Genomic DNA, 17,898 nt, shown 5'->3' with positions numbered 1-17,898 from the left:
TGTGCATATGTGTGTGCACGCACATGCACATGCAAGTGTGAGTGTGGGGAAAGAGAGAGAGATTTGTATGATGTGCATGTGTATGCATGGATATTGTAACATGTGTGTGGAAAGCAGAGGGCCACCTCAGGGGTTGGCTCTTGCCTTCCACTTTGATTGTGACAGGGTAGGTCTCTTTGCTGTTTTTATGCAACTGGCCCATTCTTCAAAGAGTTAATATTGTAGGAGGAAAAAAAAAGGAAAATTGATCAAGATATAAATCATGTAATTAATGATTATATAGTCTTGGATTGGTAAGTTTGGGGCTCCATTCAGGAAATTTAAGTATGGATTGGATAGTAGGCAATTATCTTTTTTAGGTAGTTTGGATAAGAATGGCTTCCAGAGACTCATCTTTAAATATGTGGTTCCCAGTTGCTGGGACTGTTTGGGAAGAATTAGGACCTATGGCCTTTCTGGAGGAGGTGTGCCACTGGGTGTGGGCTTAGACGACTCCTGCCCCTCCCAGCATGCTCTCTGTCTGACTCCTGCCCCTCCCAGCATGCTCTCTGTCTGACTCCTGCCCCTCCCAGCATGCTCTCTGTCTGACTCCTGCCCCTCCCAGCATGCTCTCTGTCTGACTCCTGCCCCTCCTAGCATGCTCTCTGTCTCCTGAGACGTGAATCTCAGATGTTCCTGCCACCATGCCTTTGTTCTTCCATCATGAGCGCTAACCCTCTGAAGCCCCAAAACAAATGCTTTCATTTCTAAGTTGCCTCAGTCACTAGGTTCATCACAGCGAGAGAAAAGGAGCCGAGACAAGGTGTCACGACACTATTGTGAGTACCTCAGAGCCAGTCCTTGCCTTTTAGGAATGGATTCTAAAATGGTTACGAGTGATGTGTACTGGTGCCTCTGATTTATGTCTAAACAGATTGGCGGATTATGCCTTTAAATTATAGATAAGTGTATACATGATAGGTGGAATTTATAGATCAAAATACACTAAAATATGACTAACTGATAAAAATATGATTGATCATTTTATGGCTTTTCTATTTTTCTGTTTACTTAAGGTATTTCAATAAATGTAAAAAGACTTTCGCTTAAAAATACAGTTTTTAATAATTTTTTTCTTTGGGCCATGGCGAACAACAAATAAAACCCTTTGTCTTCCAAAAATGAATAAAATACAGTTTTTAATCTATATTTCATATGTACCAAAAGCATATATTTATATATGCAGACACTAATCACAAATTATAGATGTTTAAAATATTGATTCTCCTCTTTCAATTGAAGTAAAAGGAACAAATCCTATCCTTGGCTCAAATAAAGATCTTTTTTTAGATGGAGTGAGGTTTAAACACACACACACACACACACACACACACACACACAATTAATAAGCAAGCAAACAAACTTCCCATCCCACACTTTCTTCCACCCCGTTCCCCTAATTGATTTACTTGGCTTCTCTTTGTTGTATCAACAGACAGAGCCTTCAGCTTCTCGTTCACTCTGGATAGTGCCAAAGACATTTTGCACTTATTCAAATCATAAGGTCAAAGAGAGAAAGTGGGAGAGAGAGCTTGCAAAGGGAAGACAGATGGAGTGGGGAAGAGAGAGGAGACAGATGGGCCTCTCTCAGAACAAGCAATAGAGCCATAATAAGAACGTGTAAAAACAATTCGAGGAGAATGTTAAAAGGCTAAGAGCTTGGCCTCCAGCTTCTGGACTATGACCAGAGGTGCCCACCTGGACTCACCCTAACCTGACCTAGGTGACAATGCTGGTTCTTTTGTCCTTAGGAAAGGTCGCCTTGGGTTGTTTGTGTATGGGCAGGGCAAGGTCATTTCATGATTCCCATGCATGTCTGGCAAAATTAGTCACTGATTCAACAAATATTTATCCATCTTCGCTGTCTGCTAGGACACTCTTCTCAAAGAAAACACATAAAAAAATCACTGCCTCTATAGAAGATAGAAAATAATAAGAAAGTAAGCTGAAGGAGAGGTGGGTTGCAGTTTTAAAATGACAGTTGAAGCTGGGTCTCATTGAGGTAAGCCGCCTGGAGCAAAGACTCAGAGAGTAGTGGGGTCAGCCCTGTTCATGATGTATTGGGTAACAAGTGGGCTCAATGAGGATGGGAAGATCCCACAGCACCAACGTGCTTAGCCGGTGTCAGGGGTAGAATCGCGGTGGCTCTGAGAGTTAAACAGAGGGAAACGCTAGGGCATGCAGTTGTGTGGGCCTCTGAAGGGAATGCAAAACTGAGGTCTGACTTCCACCTTTGGTGGACGATTCTGTTATCTGAGCTGCACAGAGATTCTAACAGGTGAGGCAGAAACGGAGTTAAGGCTGCGACTGCCCCATGGGATCAAGAATGGGGTTAGTTGCTTAGATCAAGGCAAAATCAATAGACTTCAGGGAGGTTTAAAAAGTGTATTTAGCCCTCTAATTCTCGTCACAACTAAGGGTGTTTTTCATCTGAAGTAGCCCTCATGTAAAATGTATGGTGAAATATTGTGGAATGAATTATCTTGTGTGTCTCTAATGAGCTCTCGTGGAACAAGATAATAGGATGTATATTTTTAAGGCTGAGGGGATAGGAGTAAAATATATAAGGACCTAAATCCAAAAGAAAGACTTTGACCAAAAGACTAACCATGATTTATGTCAACTTAATACATATATTAAAAATCATTTTTGACCGTTTTGCCCTAAATGAGTTACTAAATTTTTAACCTCAGAACCCAGCCTGTTCTTGGTACTCCAAGGCCTCTTTCGTGGTAGCCATTTAAAAAATATTAGACATTATGAAGCAGTGGTGGTGGGGAGGTGAGGATGGATGGGAGTGCAGAAGGATTCTGGGTAATGGGCCATGGAGGAAGTTTCGAGGAAAGAAAGATATAATACAGAAATGTAAAGAAGGGAAAGGTGAATCATGAGTCACGAAGGGTCAGATGGTGTGGGGACAATGGAAGGGAAGGGGAGATAAAAGAATATGGAGGGGAATAATCAACACTGAAGGGCTTATGAAAGAACTGCTACCACAAAATCTTCTTAAATGTGAACACAGATAACATTAGAGCAGTTTATAGAACAGGGCATTACTACCCCTACTAAATATCACAGGCTAACAAGTAGAAATTCAAGGCCAGGAATAAGTGTCCTCTAATTGCAGTTGTTGGCCAGTAAGGACCTGAGAACCTCAAATGTTATTGGCTAATGTCATTGCTTTAGTTACCGTCTAGACTCTATTGTTGAAGATATCACACACACGAATCATAAAGACATTAAGCTGATATTTACTTGGATACTTCATTTCTATTGGCTATCTTTCACAGTTCTGGAAGGTGCTACGCATATTGTACCAGAGGATGAAAGTCTCCATCAATCTTATCCAGCTCTGAGACGTGCAAGTTGCAGTGACAACTGTCCTGTCAAGACATGCCCACTGACAGGATGGTGGCACGAATTCCATGCAAGTAACCCACCACCTTCTGACTGTATTTAAAGTATGCACCACAAAATGGAGCCCATGCTAGCACAGTTGTTGGGGCTGGGAATGTGTGGTTGGACTGATCATAGGTCCTACAGTAGAACCTACTACTGTTACTCCATTAATGGAACAAAATATTAAATTGACTGACTCCTAACAGCTGATCATACTGACAGATTAGTGCACCCCCCCCCCCCGATTTCATGAGAGAAGGTTCTTTTTGCAGTAAAGAGTGTCTGGTTCGTACAGATACCTACAACTAAGTCAATGACTGCAGAGTGAGCATAGGAACACCTATACCATACCTCCTCATCCCAATGCTTAGTATCATTGTAAAAGATGGGTCAGAAAGACTGTAAGACAGAATGAGTCAAAGAAAAGAGTGTTTCCAGAAACAACAGAACAGTTGCTCATAGAACCTCCATTGTGAACTGAACAAGATCAAGCCACACAGAATTCCATGATGGAGAAGAAAAGTGGGGAGGTGGTCATGAATTTCATTCCTAGCTGAGGAGTTTTGGCAACTGATAATGGATGGGAGGGAGAGAGTCAGTTTTCTTTAAGGATGCGACCCTTGATAAGTCTAGCACACTTCAGTGGAAGGCCACACATGAGAGTATTCTACGAGCAGTGCTAACTGGACTTGATAGATGAGTTTAAAAACAAAACAAAACATAAAATAAAGACACAGAGGTGGGCAGGTAAAGAAAGGGGATGAATCTGATCTGGGGGAGGAGGGCAAGTATGATCAAAACATAACGTATGAAATTATCAAAGACTTAAATAAAAAATACTTTAAATAGATGAAACCCCTAAATGTTAGACATCTTTCTTGTTGTTAGGAGCAAAAGTATCAGAGAGAACTAAATTTGAAGTTATTTTAAAGTCGTATTTTTTGACATGACTCAGAAATGTAGCCTAGAGAACATACAGTTGTGTAAGTCATGAAACTAGCTATTGGTAGCTGTCCTCCCAACCGAGCTCTCTTTCAGAGCTAAATGAATTTTATACCAAAAGGAAAAAAATCTGTTGAGATTTTGATACCAATTGCATTAAATCTTTACAACAAATCGTAGAGAAGTAATGGCTTAACAAGAAGAGGTCTTAACCGATGAATAAGTTAATCTTTCATATCTAATAATAATGTTTTATAATTTCAGCGTGTGCACCTTGCCCATGTTTTCATTTATCTCTTATTATCTTGCATGTTGATACTGTTGCAAATGGAATTATTAAATTCTACTTATGATCATTTGAGGCTGATACATAGAAACACAGACATTATATTTTTCAGTTATTCTGAAACTGTCCGTTCCAGGATATATATATATATATATATATATATATATATATATATATATATATATATATATATTCCCAGAATCTTCTATATTGTCATATCTCTATGAATAAAAAGTGGTTTTACTTCTTTCTTGCACAACAGATGCTTCTTGGTTCTTTTCACTGGTCTCTTGCATTGATTAGAGCCATATGTACACTGCTGAGAAGAAAAGGTGAAGATGGACATCAATGCCCTGATCTGCATCCTTAGAGAGGAGAGTCCATTGAAGATTATATTGGGTGATAATCATTCATAGATATTTTTCATATTTTGTTGAGAAGTTATCTTTTGTAAATAAAAAAATGACTCAACTTTAAAAATACTTTAAAAATGAATTTACTATTGACTTGATGACACAGTTTTCTCTTCTCAAGTTTGCTAATATAACAAAAATCCTATCAGTTTTGAAATGACAAACCAATGATACATTGCTCTGTTGAGTTTCATAAAATCATTTCCCTTTCTCTGTGTTATTGGGTTTGATTTGCTAAGCTACTTTTCAAAATTTTACATTTATTTTTGTGACATTTATCTATGCTTTTGATTTTTTTTTTTTTTGGTTCTTTTTTTCGGAGCTGGGGACCGAACCCAGGGCCTTGTGCTTCCTAGGCAAGCGCTCTACCACTGAGCTAAATCCCCAGCCCTATGCTTTTGATTTTTGCTTTGTTTTCTATGGTAGCTTTGGTGTTGCTCTCAAGATGATGCTGGCCTCAAGAAATGGGTTTGAAATTTGTCTGCCCTCCTTCATCTTCTGAGCATGTGTGTAACATTGACATTGGTTTTCTTTATAAATGATTGATAGTATTCAATATTGAACTCTTAGTCATGGGGTTCTCTCCATAGGTAAATATTTAACTATACATTCAAACTTTATAATTGATTTAGGGCAATCCCTGTTACCTATTCTTTTTATGAGTGAAATCTGGTTGTTTATCTTGTATGGACTGTGATTTATTAAAGTTGTTGAATTTCTTACCACGAAATGGAGTCAGTAGTGGCGCCGTGTGTGTTGTTTCATCTCATAGCACCCCCTTTCCTCCCTCCCTGCCTCTCATTAGTCAGGTTTAAAATTCATCAATTTTATTGACCCTTTTCAATAATTAATATTTTAGTACATGGATTTTCTCCATGACATTCTAGTTTCTGTTTTCTAATTTATCATCTGACGTCTCATTGTTATTCCCTTTCTCTTTATTTATTTGGGTTTAATTTGCTCCTTTCCCCCCTATTCCTAAGGAAGAAGCTGGTGCCAGTGACTTGAGACCTTTATTTTTTCCAATATGCATGCTGTTACAGGTTTTCTCCCACACATTGATTTAATGTACTGAACTGTTTGGAAAAGCTGCATTTTCTTTTTCACTTAATTTGAAAGTGATTTCTAATTTCCCTTTATTTGTATTGGTTTTGGCTTCTTACCCAGTTTGGTCTTTTACCTTTGGTTTACAAGGTTTAGGCCACTCACATTTATGCATCTATCAATATATTAAGACTTAAATAGTCTCTGCTCCCAGACCTCGTGGGAAAGAGACCTCACTGCCTGGTCAGGTGGGCACTCCTGAGGCTGCAGAGCGGAAGAGACCACCAACACTGCCCACCCCTGCCCACATCCCTGGCCCAAGAGGAAACTGTATAAGGCCTCTGGGCTCCCGTGGGGGAGGGCCCAGGAGCGGCAGGACCCCTGCCTGAGACACCGCCGGAACCTGAAGGAAACAGACCAGATAAACAGTTCTCTGCACCCAAATCCCGTGGGAGGGAGAGCTAAACCTTCAGAGAGGCAGACAAGCCTGGGAAACCAGAAGAGACTGCTCTCTGCACACACATCTCGGACGCCAGAGGAAAACACCAAAGGCCATCTGGAACTCTGGTGCACTGAAGCTCCCAGAAGGGGCGGCACAGGTCTTCCTGGTTGCTGCCGCCGCAGAGAGCCTGTGAGCAGCACCCCGCGAGCGAACTTGAGCCTCGGGACCACAGGTAAGACCAACTTGTATGCCTGGTGAACTCAAGACACAGGCCCACAGGAACAGCTGAAGACCTGTACAGAGGAAAAACTACACGCACGAAAGCAGAACACTCTGTCCCCATAACTGGCTGAAAGAAAACAGTAAAACAGGTCTACAGCACTCCTGACACACAGGCTTATAGGACAGTCTAGCCACTGTCAGAAATAGCAGAACAAAGTAACACTAGAGATAATCTGATGGCGAGAGGCAAGCGCAGGAACCCAAGCAACAGAAACCAAGACTACATGGCATCATCGGAGCCCAATTCTCCCACCAAAACAAACATGGAATGTCCAAACACACCAGAAAAGCAAGATCTAGTTTCAAAATCATATTTGATCATGATGCTGGAGGACTTCAAGAAAGACGTGAAGAACTCCCTTAGAGAAACACAGGAAAACATGAATAAACAAGTAGAAGCCTACAGAGAGGAATCGCAAAAATGCCTGAAAGAATTCCAGGAAAACATAAATAAACAAGTAGAAGCCCATAGAGAGGAGACACAAAAATCCCTGAAAGAATATCAGGAAATCATAAATAAACAAGTAGAAGCCCACAGAGAAGAGTCACAAAAATCCCTGAAAGAATTCCAGGAAAACACAATCAAACAGTTGAAGGAATTAAAAATGGAAATAGAAGCAATCAAGAAAGAACACATGGAAACAACCCTGGATAGAAAACCAAAAGAAGAGACAAGGAGCTGTAGATACAAGCTTCACAAACAGAATACAAGAGATGGAAGAGAGAATCTCAGGAGCAGAAGATTCCATAAAAATCATTGACTCAACTGTCAAAGATAATATAAAGCGGAAAAAGCTACTGGTCCAAAACATACAGGAAATCCAGGACTCAATGAGAAGATCAAACCTAAGGATAGTAGGTATAGAAGAGAGTGAAGACTCCCAGCTCAAAGGACCAGTAAATATCTTCAACAAAATCATAGAAGAAAACTTCCCTAACCTAAAAAAAGAGATACCCATAGACATACAAGAAGCCTACAGAACTCCAAATAGATTGGACCAGAAAAGAAACACCTCCCGTCACATAATTGTCAAAACACCAAACGCACAAAATAAAGAAAGAATATTAAAAGCAGTAAGGGAAAAAGGTCAAGTAACATATAAAGGCAGACCTATCAGAATACAACAGACTTCTCGCCAGAAACTATGAAGGCCAGAAGATCCTGGACTGATGTCATACAGACCCTAAGAGAACACAAATGCCAGCCCAGGTTACTGTATTCTGCAAAACTCTCAATTAACATAGATGGAGAAACCAAGATATTCCATGACAAAACCAAATTTACACAATATCTTTCTACAAATCCAGCACTACAAAGGATAATAAATGGTAAAGCCCAACATAAGGAGGCAAGCTATACCCTAGAAGAAGCAAGAAACTAATCGTCTTGGCAACAAAACAAAGAGAATGAAAGCACACAAACATAACCTCACATCCAAATATGAATATAACGGGAAGCAATAATCACTATTCCTTAATATCTCTCAACATCAATGGCCTCAACTCCCCAATAAAAAGACATAGATTAACAAACTGGATACGCAACGAGGACCCTGCATTCTGCTGCCTACAGGAAACACACCTCAGAGACAAAGACAGACATTACCTCAGAGTGAAAGGCTGGAAAACAATTTTCCAAGCAAATGGTCAGAAGAAGCAAGCTGGAGTAGCCATTCTAATATCATATAAAATCAATTTTCAACTAAAAGTCATCAAAAAAGATAAGGAAGGACACTTCATATTCATCAAAGGAAAAATCCACCAAGATGAACTCTCAATCCTAAATATCTATGTCCCAAATACAAGGGCACCTACATATGTAAAAGAAACCTTACTAAAGCTCAAAACACACATTGCACCTCACACAATAATAGTGGGAGATTTCAACACCCCACTCTCATCAATGGACAGATCATGGAAACAGAAATTAAACAGTGATGTCGACAGACTAAGAGAAGTCATGAGCCAAATGGACTTAACGGATATTTATAGAACATTCTATCCTAAAGCAAAAGGATATACCTTCTTCTCAGCTCCTCATGGTACTTTCTCCAAAATTGACCATATAATTGGTCAAAAAACGGGCCTCAACAGGTACAGAAAGATAGAAATAATCCCATGCGTGCTATCAGACCACCACGGCCTAAAACTGGTCTTCAATAACAATCAAGGAAGAATGCCCACATATACTTGGAAATTGAACAATGCTCTACTCAATGATAACCTGGTCAAGGAAGAAATAAAGAAAGAAATTAAAAACTTTTTAGAATTTAATGAAAATGAAGGTACAACACACCCAAACTTATGGGACACAATGAAAGCTGTGCTAAGAGGAAAACTCATAGCGCTGAGTGCCTGCAGAAAAAAACAGGAAAGAGCATATGTCAGCAGCTTGACAGCACACCTAAAAGCTCTAGAACAAAAAGAAGCAAATACACCCAGGAGGAGTAGAAGGCAGGAAATAATCAAACTCAGAGCTGAAATCAACCAAGTAGAAACAAAAAGGACCATAGAAAGAATCAACAGAACCAAAAGTTGGTTCTTTGAGAAAATCAACAAGATAGATAAACCCTTAGCCAGACTAACGAGAGGACACAGAGAGTGTGTCCAAATTAACAAAATCAGAAATGAAAAGGGAGACATAACAACAGATTCAGAGGAAATTCAAAAAATTATCAGATCTTACTATAAAAACCTATATTCAACAAAACTTGAAAATCTTCAGGAAATGGACAATTTCCTAGACAGATACCAGGTACCGAAGTTAAATCAGGAACAGATAAACCAGTTAAACAACCCCATAACTCCTAAGGAAATAGAAGCAGTCATTAAAGGTCTCCCAACCAAAAAGAGCCCAGGTCCAGACAGGTTTAGTGCAGAATTCTATCAGACCTTCATAGAAGACCTCATACCAATATTATCCAAACTATTCCACAAAATTGAAACAGATGGAGTACTACTGAATTCCTTCTACGAAGCCACAATTACTCTTATACCTAAACCACACAAAGACACAACAAAGAAAGATAACTTCAGACCAATTTCCCTTATGAATATCGACGCAAAAATACTCAACAAAATTCTGGCAAACCGAATCCAAGAGCACATCAAAACAATCATCCACCATGACCAAGTAGGCTTCATCCCAGGCATGCAGGGATGGTTTAATATACGAAAAACCATCAACGTGATCCATTATATAAACAAACTGAAAGAACAAAACCACATGATCATTTCATTAGATGCTGAGAAAGCATTTGACAAAATTCAACACCCCTTCATGATAAAAGTCCTGGAAAGAATAGGAATTCAAGGCCCATACCTGAACATAGTAAAAGCCACATAGAGCAAACCAGTTGCTAACATTAAACTAAATGGAGAGAAACTTGAAGCAATCCCACTAAAATCAGGGACTAGACAAGGCTGCCCACTCTCTCCCTACTTATTCAATATAGTTCTTGAAGTTCTAGCCAGAGCAATGAGACAACAAAAGGAGGTCAAGGGGATACAGATCGGAAAAGAAGAAGTCAAAATATCACTATTTGCAGATGATATGATAGTATATTTAAGTGATCCCAAAAGTTCCACCAGAGAACTACTAAAGCTGATAAACAACTTCAGCAAAGTGGCTGGGTATAAAATTAACTCAAATAAATCAGTTGCCTTCCTCTATACAAAAGAGAAACAAGCCGAGAAAGAAATTAGGGAAACGACACCCTTCATAATAGACCCAAATAATATAAAGTACCTCGGTGTGACTTTAACCAAGCAAGTAAAAGATCTGTACAATAAGAACTACAAGACACTGAAGAAGGAAATTGAAGAAGACCTCAGAAGATGGAAAGATCTCCCATGCTCATGGATTGGCAGGATTAATATAGTAAAAATGGCCATTTTACCAAAAGCAATCTACAGATTCAATGCAATCCCCATCAAAATACCAATCTAATTCTTCAAAGAGTTAGACAGAACAATTTGCAAATTCATCTGGAATAACAAAAAACCCAGGATAGCTAAAGCTATCCTCAACAATAACAGGACTTCAGGGGGAATCACTATCCCTGAACTCAAGCAGTATTACAGAGCAATAGTGATAAAAACTGCATGGTATTGGTACAGAGACAGACAGATAGACCAATGGAATAGAATTGAAGACCCAGAAATGAACCCACACACCTATGGTCACTTGATTTTTGACAAAGGAGCCAAAACCATCCAATGGAAAAAAGATAGCATTTTCAGCAAATGGTGCTGGTTCAACTGGAGGTCAACATGTAGAAGAATGCAGATTGATCCATGCTTATCACCCTGTACAAAGCTTAAGTCCAAGTGGATCAAGGACCTCCACATCAAACCAGACACACTCAAACTAATAGAAGAAAAACTAGGGAAGCATCTGGAACACATGGACACTGGAAAAAATTTCCTAAACAAAACACCAATGGCTTACGCTCTAAGATCAAGAATCCACAAATGGGATCTCATAAAACTGCAAAGCTTCTGTTAAGGCAAAGGACACTGTGGTTAGGACAAAACGGCAACCAACAGATTGGGAAAAGATCTTTACCAATCCTACAACAGATAGAGGCCTTATATCCAAAATATACAAAGAACTCAAGAAGTTAGACCGCAGGGAAACAAATAACCCTATTAAAAAATGGGGTTCAGAGCTAAACAAAGAATTCACAGCTGAGGAATGCCGAATGGCTGAGAAACACCTAAAGAAATGTTCAACATCTTTAGTCATAAGTGAAATGCAAATCAAAACAACCCTGAGATTTCACCTCACACCAGTGAGAATGGCTAAGATCAAAAACTCAGGGGACAGCAGATGCTGGCGAGGATGTCGAGAAAGAGGAACACTCCTCCATTGTTGGTGGGATTGCATACTGGTACAACCATTCTGGAAATCATTCTGGAGGATCCTCAGAAAATTAGACATTGAACTGCCTGAGAATCCAGCTATACCTCTCTTGGGCATATACCCAAAAGATGCCCCAACATATAAAAAAGACACGTGCTCCACTATGTTCATTGCAGCCTTATTTATAATAGCCAGAAGCTGGAAAGAACCCAGATGCCCTTCAACAGAGGAATGGATACAGAAAATGTGGTACATCTACACAATGGAATATTACTCAGCTATCAAAAACAACGACTTTATGAAATTTGTAGGCAAATGGTTGGAACTGGAAAATATCATCCTTAGTGAGCTAACCCAATCACAGAAAAACATACATGGTATGCACTCATTGATAAGTGGCTATTAGCCCAAATGCTTGAATTACCCTAGATGCCTAGAACAAATGAAACTCAAGACGGATGATCAAAATGTGAATGCTTCACTCCTTCTTTAAAAGGGGAACAAGAATACCCTTGGCAGGGAAGAGAGAGGCAAAGATTAAAACAGAGACTGAAGGAACACCCATTCAGAGCCTGCCCCACATGTGGCCCATACATATACAGCCACCCAATTAGACAAGATGGATGAAGCAAAGAAGTGCAGGCCGACAGGAGCCGGATGTAGATCGCTCCTGAGAGACACAGCCAGAATACAGCAAATACAGAGGCGAATGCCAGCAGCAAACCACTGAACTGAGAATAGGACCCCCGTTGAAGGAATCCGAGAAAGAACTGGAAGAGCTTACAGGGGCTCGAGACCCCATATGTACAACAATGCCAAGCAACCAGAGCTTCCAGGGACTAAGCCACTACCTAAAGACTATACATGGACTGACCCTGGACTCCAACTGCATAGGTAGCAATGAATATCCTAGTAAGAGCACCAGTGGAAGGGGAAGCCCTGGGTCCTGCTAAGACTGAACCCCCAGTGAACTAGACTGGTGGGGGGAGGGCAGCAATGGGGGGAGGGTTGGGAGGGGAACACCCATAAGGAAGGGGAGGGGGGAGGGGGATGTTTGCCCGGATACCGGGAAACGGAAAGAACACTCGAAATGTATATAAGAAATACTCAAGTTAATAAAAAAAAAAAGACTTAAATACACTGTTTAGTAATTTGCTTTCTATTTATCCCATCTACTATGCTCTTTTCTTTTTAATTAATTTTTTTAAAAAATGTATTCATTGTTCTTGTAGTTTATTAGCTATAACACTTACTTCAGTTATCTGTTGCCTTAGGGCTTAGAGTAAACATCTTTAACTTATACTAGACATTACAATGATCTTATTTACTGTAGATGAGTATATTTCCACCACTACCTTTTCAACCTATATTGTCACACTTTATAGTGTTACAAATTTCATAACATATCATCCATTACCTTTATTGTGTATACAAGATATGTATGTATTTCCACGAGAAGGCTGGAGATCAAAATTGTGTGTGTGTGTGTTCAAATTGTGGCTTCTTCAATTGCTCTCCACCTTAATTTCTGAGGCAAGCTTTCTCGTTGAGTATGGAGTTCATTGTTTGTTTGAACTGGCTGGCTAGCAAACCCCACAGCTCCCTTGTGTTCATCAGTGGCTGGGATTATAGTTGAATATGGCTGTTACTGACTTTTTGATATGGGGGACTTGAACTCAGGTTCTGATGCTTTACAGGGAAGCACTTTAACAACGGAGCCATCTTCCCAGCCCTTTCAATTATTCTTTAAAGTAATTAAAATAATAAGAAAAGATCATATAATGTTCTTACTGTTTGTGTTCTTTGTTCCAGTGTGTAGAACTCAATTCCAGCTGTACATACTTTTGGCCACTTGAAAATTTCTCATATCTTAGTGGTACTTTGTCTTTTAAGTAATTTTCTTTTTTCTTTCTGTTTTTAGTGTGGATGGTTTTTACTCAAAGACTTGTAGCTTTGCTGATTGTTTCTTTCACAATATCTAGCTTGCCATTAATTTTATTCAGCACACTTTTTCCCTCTGTGATACTTCTAGTTTACATCTCTATGAGGTTTTTTTTATATCTTTTATGTCTGCATGAATTTTTTTAACAACTAAATGCATATAACTGTTTTCTCCATTAATTCTAACAATAATGTTATTTCCAAATCAGGTTTCTGGGTTGATTTTCCTCTTTATTACATACTGTATTTCTCTTGCTTTCTTTTGTGTGCTTCATAATCTGACTCTATGCCAGATTTCATCATTTCTACTTTGCTGGGTGTTGAATGTGTTTGTCTGTGATGCAGTCAAATTACTTTGGAATTCATTTGGTCTTTGTGGGTCTTTTATAATTTTTTTTAGGTAGAACTAAAGCAATATTTAGGTATTTGATGATCATTATAGAGGTAGACCTGTGAGTTATTCTGCCCAAATGCAATATACACTATGTCATTGTTCAGCGAGTTGTAGGAACAGTCAGTGTTTCTGGCCCTTTGAGAGTGTCAGGTCTGTACTTTTTTGGTCCTTTCATTTGGCTCTTTCCAAAACCTAGACAGACTGTTCATCAACATACCTCAACCCACATGCTATTCTGTTCCTAGAATGATCTTTTATGAAGTGGTTCTCAACCTTTCTGATGCTGTGACCCTTTAATATAGTTCCTTATGCTGTAGTGATATACAACCATAAAATTATTTCTGTAATGTGTAATTTTTGCTACTCTGATATAAGCTCTAGAAGGAACATGCTCCAAGCCCCACCCTAGTTCCCTTGGATTCTCAGAACACACACACACGCACACACACACACACACACACACACACACACACACACACACACACACACATTTATTTTCAACCTGCCTTCTTAGTTCAATTGCTGGGTCCATCTAACTTCCTGTGGCTAGTGTGCTCTTCCCAATACTATTAGCTCAACACCCTATATATTCCCTCAACTTTAGTTGCTACTCCAGGCCCAGTCAGGGAGGTGGCTAATGGCCACTCTACCCTAGATCTCACCTTTTCTCCCTCTGAAACATGGTGAAAATCTCTCTTCCTCTCCCTGCATCTCCTCACCTCCTCCTGTGGGGACTCAGAAATCCCATTTCTTTCCTTCTTTCAAACAATTGGCCACTGGCATCTCTATTGATAGGTCAAGAACCAATTGGGGAGCAGGACCTTAGCTTGAGAACAACCCTCTACAAATTTCATTGCTACTTCATAACTAATTTTGCAACTGTTATAAACTATAATTTTAATATCTGATGATGTAGGATATCTGTTAGGTGACCCCCAAAGGGATTGATACTCATAGGTTGAGAATCACTGCTGTAGATGTTTGAATATTTTAGGTGGCAAATAACTCTCCATATACTTTATTTGGCTCCTAACATATGTGCTTGGGCTATAGATTAGGTGAGGCTGGAGTCAAAGTGGGGATTTTGTTTAGAAATTACAATCTTGATTTGTGTATTTTTTTCTTTGGCAACCTGGAAGCTGGTTGCAATAAACACCTGATAATTCCTTATTTGGTAATACAATTGGGAATTATAGCATTTCCTCTAGTCTAAGTAGCTATCTCTAAAGTGAAATTACCCTTGGGAATTAGTGTCTAGCAACCTGCTCTTAACAACTTACCTATTGGAGGCTGGCTGTTAAAGGTGAGACACTTGGCTAAACATATTGTATTTATTTATTAGTTTAATATTTGTATAAATCCAATAAAGATCTGTAGCTTAAAGATATAGTAGATGAACTTGAGAAATCTTCATAAGGTCCAAAAGCCCGTGAATGGATCGGAACTTGGATTCTGGTGAATTGAACTTCTTCCTTTCCTTAGTGTGGTCCACAGAACAGCATCAATATATTATCAGGCTCTGGACCAGCTAAGTCCAACCCTACAGTTCAACAAGGTCAGTGCATGATTTGCATGGATTCAATTTAGTGGCCATGTTCCAGCTTATGCTTAACCTGTTCTTTCCATCAGCTGCCTGAACGAAGGACACAAAGGAAGCTAAACCTCCCAGAAGACAAAGCTGGCAGGATAACGACTATAGAGTTGAAGTGCTCATAGTTTAGGCAAGGTTGGGGTACAGTTATAGATATGCTGACCAACAAGATGAACCAATGAAAGACACATCACAGGCATAGTGCTTCCTCTGCTCTGAGAGCTATTCTAGGAGGCTTATCAACATTAACACAACCCTCACAATCAATCCAGCCATTTCCTCCTCATTCCACAAATGAGAAATAGGGACTCTGAGAGCTTAGGTAGCTTCTACAATCCAATTTATTAGTGACAGAACTACAGGATGACCTCGGGCAGAATAACCCCAGAGTCTAAACTTCTAGGTCATGCATATCACACCACACATGATCAGAGAGTGTCGGGTCCTGGGGAGAGGAGTGAGGAAGACAATGAACAATGAAGATGACAACTCTGATGATGGTGGTGGTGATGATAATGAGGGTAGTGGTAGTGGTGGTGATGGTGGTGGTGGTGGTGGTGGTGGTGGTGGTGGTGGTGGTGATGATGAGGGTAGTGGTGGTGGTGGTGGTGGTGATGGTGGTGGTGATGATGATGATGATGATGATGATGATGATGATGATGATGATGATGATGATAACATGAAAGGAGAGGTGGGGTACGAAGACAACCTCTTCCCATCTTGCTATTCTACCAAGGACAAAGTTTTATGTAGTCATTAAGCTCAAGAGTGTGCCATGGCTCTAAACCTGCAAAGGCTTGTTTCTTTTGTACGTCTGAGAAACTGAGTGTGTTATCCTCACAGGTAAGTATATTCAAGTGCTGCTGAAGATTTCTCAGCCATTGAAAGAGAAGATTCTAAAAGCAAGGGATGTAAGAGGCATTGTTTTGAATGCATAGTTTTCTGCTAATTCTGTGGTAAGCACAGAGAAAACAACATTCTCAGGGCCTATTTCTGTGTACTGTAAAGCAAAGAGAGATTAAAAAAATATATATGAGAGCTGCTGGCCTTCATTAAAAGGATAAAGGGTTGCTGATTAGTGCTTCCTTTTAGGTTTTATAGAGGCCTTAAATTTAAAAGAACACCTCTGCTTGCTGACATTGGGGAAGCTTTTTGCTTTGTGTCGAGTGGCTTTAATTGTGCCCATGCCTGTTTGTTAGGGTTACTGTGATATATTTAGATATAATCTATAGTCCCTCCTACCAGAAATACAAAAGCAAAAGTCAGCTGGCTTTGGAGGCACAATTCAAGGCCTATATCTTTTATTATGCATTGCTTCAGTTAATTAGCTTTCTAATTATGATTTATTCTAAATTGTTACTTTAAATCCATGCCCAGAGACTACATTGAGGTTGACATATTACTCAAGGAATAATAGGGATCTGGTTCTCTGCCTTTGGCTCTGAGAGTTACATTGTTCAGAAAAGCTTTGTCTCTGGGCTTCCCTCTCCCAAACTCGACCTGGCTTTTTTTTTTTTTTTTTTTTTAATGTTTTAAGTCATCCACTGACCTTGTCCATCAATCACATGTAACATTCAACACTGTGCTCAGGAACTGCCCATTTCGCTTTCATTTCCACCTTGTTTAATTATGGGCTGTTCTCACATTCTCTTTCCGCTGTTCTCCTCTGAACTTGTAACCTTTGAACTCCTGGGATATTCACGTTTCTGTATCAGGATCCTTGGGATCCTTCAGCGTTCAGCACTGACATGGCCTTCAGGTTCTTCCTTGTCTTGACAGAGGTTGCAGATTAGGATCATCCAATTTTAGTCCAGTGGAAGACAAAGTTTAGAACTATCCTGCCAGACAACTGACTTGGCTGGGTATACTCGGATCTCATGCATAAGGAACGGATATAGCCATCCATTCCTTTCCCAAGCCAGGACACCTTGGTTGGCACATGTTTGAATTCTATCAACTTCTTTGGGGATTTTTTTTCCTGTATTTGCGCCCCTCTTTCCCTTATCTGCAGTTGAAATTTCTGATGCTAAATTTCAACCTCAACTTTCTCCAGGATGGCTCTAAGTGCCTCCCATTCTCGCAATGGCATCTGTCCGGGATAGTGAATAGCTCACTGGAGTGCCTCGGGTTGGATCTATTTAAAGGATCCTGATGGGTCATATTTCTCTCCCCAGGGGAAATAAATGAATCTAACTAAGCCACCTGACCACTGTCTTCTCAGTCCATTCCTTCCTCCCTTACTGGAGCCTGCATGACTCAGT

This window comes from Rattus norvegicus, chromosome 1 (genome assembly GCF_036323735.1).
Source record: "Rattus norvegicus strain BN/NHsdMcwi chromosome 1, GRCr8, whole genome shotgun sequence".
NCBI classification, from domain to species: Eukaryota; Metazoa; Chordata; class Mammalia; order Rodentia; family Muridae; genus Rattus; species Rattus norvegicus.
Note: the sequence above shows the minus strand (reverse complement) of the source record.